Source organism: Papaver somniferum, chromosome 3 (genome assembly GCF_003573695.1).
Source record: "Papaver somniferum cultivar HN1 chromosome 3, ASM357369v1, whole genome shotgun sequence".
Taxonomy (NCBI): Eukaryota; Viridiplantae; Streptophyta; class Magnoliopsida; order Ranunculales; family Papaveraceae; genus Papaver; species Papaver somniferum.
Window position 1 is genome coordinate 44,328,126 of NC_039360.1, and position 4,748 is coordinate 44,332,873.

Sequence of the window (4,748 nt, forward strand, 5' to 3'; positions counted from 1 at the left end):
ATATTATTTTCTCTCTTTATGTTTTATGTTTTGCAGTCGGAAACATTGGCTTGATGCGTATGCCTAAAATATGTACACTAAAATGAGAGGTTGAGCCCCGGTGATACCTAGTAGTTGCACAAAAGGATATAATTCTCTAAGATTCGCTGGTGGAGTATGATCACCACTGACGCATGCACTCAGGTAATTCCGTAATAAGATCTAAAGTTATGGGCTAAAAGCCTAAAAGTAGAGCTAGTTTTGTCACAAGGTATGGTGGTACGACTGTGAAAACCATTTGGCTGGACTATAAATAGAGCGCACACACACAATTTCAAACATTCAATTCAAGAGAAAACAAAATCAGAAGAAAGAAAGAAAGATTTAAATTCTTAAAAGAGAAGAAAAATGGAGGCAATGCCACTATTCAGACCTTACAAAATGGGCAATTTCAAACTCTCTCATAGGTTTGCAACTCTTTATTATATTTTAATTTCTTCTTCAGTTGAAAGACATCCATCTCATTTTTATACGTTTTGGTACTTGGTAGGGTTGTTTTGGCACCATTGACTAGACAAAGGTCTTACGGAAATGTCCCTCAACCACATGCAATCTTGTACTACTCACAACGAACCACTGATGGAGGTCTTCTAATTACAGAAGCCACCGGAGTTTCTGAAACAACTCAAGGGTACGTTTACTTTGTTGTTCATCATTTTAGATGTGAATTTCTAGGTTTTCGTGTTAGTGCTTTACTTTAACTGTGAATTTTTGATCTTGACCCAATGGATGATCATGACTTTCCGTGCATGGCGAGAGCAAAATCAGTCCTTGATCAAGGGTAGTTGGGTTTACTGTATATTTCTTTCATTTTTGAAGGTATGCGGAGACACCAGGAATTCGGACAAAAGAGCATGTCGAAGCATGTAAACCGATTGTGCAAGATGTTCACGACAAGGGTGGCAAGTTCTTTTTGCCAGATTTGGCATGTAGGCCGAGTATCCACTCATGGTACCATCTTATACTATTTCTTAATCTGGTTACTCTGAAATTTGTGCATAATAATCAATAACAAAATTTGGTAGTTCTTTTCTCATAATAAGTTCAATTTTGCCCACTGTTAGCGCTGAACCATTTTATTATCTTCTCCGTTCAGATTTCCAGCCTAATGGAATAGCTCCAATCTCTTGTACTGACAAGGGATGTACACCTGGCCTCTACGGAGTGGATTGGACAGCTCCTCGTCGATTGAGCATTGATGAGATCCCACAAATAATCGATGATTTTAGACGTTCTGCAAGGAACGCAATTGAAGCTGGTAAATTTCTTTTATTCTCTTATGTATGTTGGCAAATAGCATATCTTATCGAGAAATTGGGTCTAATTGCCCAAATATTTTTAAAACATGGTTCTAGTGGACGAGTAAAAATTAGTATGGGTGAAATGGACACCAAAATAATAGCAAGAATGAATCTGGTTTCATAAAAAATATTTGAAAATAGGTAGGATGAAACTGTTTACATCCTGGTTATTTTTACATTCTCGTCCATTTAAACGGTATCAAATTTTACATGTCTTTTTCATCCAGAAATTGTCGTTATTGGATTAATTGACCAATATTTTTTATTGTTATGTTTGCCAACTCCTTGTTAGCGCCACATACACTTATTACCACATAATCGGTTATATTGGAAAATGTGTAGGTTTTTACGGAGTTGAGATCCATGGCGCAAATGGTTACCTTATCGATCAATTCATAAATGATCAAGTTAATGACAGAACAGATGAGTATGGTGGAACCTTGGAGAAGCGATGTCGCTTTGCTCTAGACATTGTCAAAGCTGTAGTTGAAGAGATTGGAGCTGACAAAGTTGGAATAAGAATCTCTCCCTTTGCCGATTACATGGAAGCGGGAGATTCAAACTCTGAAGCTCTCAGCCTTTACATGGCTGAATCATTAAGCAAATACGGAATCTTGTACCTCCATGTGATAGAGCCAAGAATGGTCAAGGTTGATAATATCTATGAAACCCCTTACAGTACCTTACCAACAAGGAAAGCTTTTAACGGGACTTTCATTTCTGCCGGAGGTTATAAGAGAGAAGATGGTAACAAAGCGATCGATGAGAATCATGCTGATCTAGTTGCATATGGTCGTTTGTTTCTGGCTAACCCAGATTTGCCAAAACGTTTTGCCATTGATGCACTACTAAACAAGTATGACAGGGACACTTTTTACACACCTGATCCAATTGTTGGTTATACTGACTACCCATTCCTGGACCAAGACAATCAGTCCTAATGCGTCATGTTTGTTTGCTGTTTTGCTTTCGTGTTTTTATTGGTTGTGTAGCTTGGTGAATTAAGATCATTAAGATCTTTTATGTGAAAAGTCTTCTTGGTACCAGGATTTCAATAATAGAACAAATGTTAGTACAATTTTCTAATGTTATTTTTGGTACTCCACCCGAGTGCCCAACACATAGCAAAACCCTTTACTGCAGAGCACGTTGGGGCTAGAATAACTGCTTGCATCACTTCTTATCAGAAATGTAGTTCCACTATGAGAAAAACTTAAGATACATTCTGCTTCAAGACAAGAACATGGCTGCTAATAGGGGTATTAGTTTGCTTGGGGGAATGGTACACCTCCAGGGAAACCGGCACCCATATTAGCAATTTTGAACAGGAGTATGCTTAAAATTGATATTACCAAGATCGAGCTCATTTCAAATAATTGACCTGTGGGGGTCGACCCTGTCAAGCTGATGCAAATTGGTACTTTTGATTTGTTTTACCTTTTTCCTCTACTCAGGAGTAGTTCAGTTAGAAGAAGAAAAAAAGAAATTGAGTTGGGCTTCATCTAGGGTTGCTGAATATTAAATATTTAAATAGGAAATACCAGATGGTCCTAGAAATAATATATTAGAGTGAGTTTGGTCAACCGTCTGTTTGGTTTTTTCTTAAAATATATATGAATATCAACTCTTAATATATGAAAAATAAAATTGCCAAAACCACTACTAGAGTCATTGCTAACTAAACAATTTTTCAGACGCTTGAAAAAACACAGAGTATCTTCACCAACTTCCCCTAAAGTAGAAAAAGCTAAGACACCCAATCCATAGCCATGTGCAACACACTTGTCCAAGTATTTAGTGTGTTTACGTGAAACAACACTAGATATAGCCTTTCCCGGGACAAAAGATATAACACCTTCGTCAGTGAAGGGTGATACTCCTGCGACATCCATACAAACATCTTGTCCATTATCCCAATTGAGCACGAGAATATCAGCAGGCTTCAAATCTTTGTCATCATCTGTCAGGAAACCAAGAGGAACCTCCTTGCGCGCAGGCACATATGCTTTATAGCAAATGTCAGCAATAACATCACGAACAATATCGTGTCAAAACTTAGCCCCAATATCTTTAGCACAATGAAGTGAGTGATCCCCAAAGATGTCCATGGGTTTGTTGCAACTTGGGCATAAGCCATTCTCAACAAACAGTGGGATACCGAGGCGATAACAAAGCACAACTCTGAAGTGTCTATGACCAAGGCACTGATTGAGCCCACTAATGGCTACAACCAATAAATAACCCTGTGCATGCTTGACACAATTGCACTGTCACAAAATAGAATCTCTTGCAGACATAGAAAACCGGTTGGGAAATTGCTTCTTAACTGTATCAAAGTAAGTAACTGCCAAGGAGTGCATGGAAGGAGGGGCAGTAACATTGACACAGTAATTAGAAGGTAATCCACATACCTCGTTGTTTGGTCCTAGGGTGACATCATGGATGATGTAATTATCATCTTGTAGTGGCAGAAATACCCTTTTGGGACCGTTGCATCATCTATGACGTCACCCTAGGACATACATACTCAATTATCAAGAGAGAAGAAATTATTTTCAGATTTACTTTCTCTCACCTCCATATTTTCAGAGCTAGTGTCTCTCTTTATTTTTCTTCTTCTTCTGCTGCTGCATAAACGATGCAGATTTGTGTGAATTTTAGTGTTTTGATTTGCAGAGATGATGAAGACGATGATTATATAAAGATGATGAACAAGATGACGATTTGTGACGAAGATTTTGTGTTTTTCTTTTCTGTTTGATGTTGCTGCGGTTGAAGATGATGATGAACACGATGAAGATGATGAAAACGACGAAAGATTTATGTGCTTCTTCGTCACTGCTACTGCTGCTGTTGAAGATGATGAATTTAATGAAGTTCATTGATTAAAGTGAACTATGTTTTCTTATTCTTGTTGCTGTTAAAGACGACGAAGTCATCAAACAGAATGAACTCGAATCTGTTGTTGTTGAAGAACAATGAAAAATGTTGTTGTTGCTGTTTTGAAGACGATGATGTTTGTTGTTGTTGTCTTAATGTTGTTGTTGCTGTTGAAGAATGATGAAGACGACGAAGATCTTGATTTGATTACAAAAATCAAAGATGAACTCGTGGTGAAGATGATGATGATGAAGACGATGACAAAGATGAAGTATGTTTTTCGTTCTCTGATGCTGCTGCTGCCGTTGAAGATGAACTCATGTTGAAGATTGATCTCCGCCTGTTGAAGATATTGAATGAACTCTGATAATTTTTATGGATTTTTGTGTGTGTTCATGTTCAAGAATGAACTTTGTATTAGATCTTGAATTTTTAGGTGTTCATCTCAAAGAGTGAACTCTATTCTAGGTTTGAATTAGTTAGTCTTTTGATAGGTGTTCATTTTGACGAATGAACTCTAATTTTTGT

General features: G+C 37.5%; 1 pseudogene; it reads left to right on the forward strand.

Annotated features, from left to right (window-relative positions):
* The first annotated feature begins 387 nt into the window (after positions 1–387).
* Positions 388–2,281, forward strand: LOC113361204 (annotated as a pseudogene).
* The last annotated feature ends 2,467 nt before the right edge of the window (positions 2,282–4,748 follow it).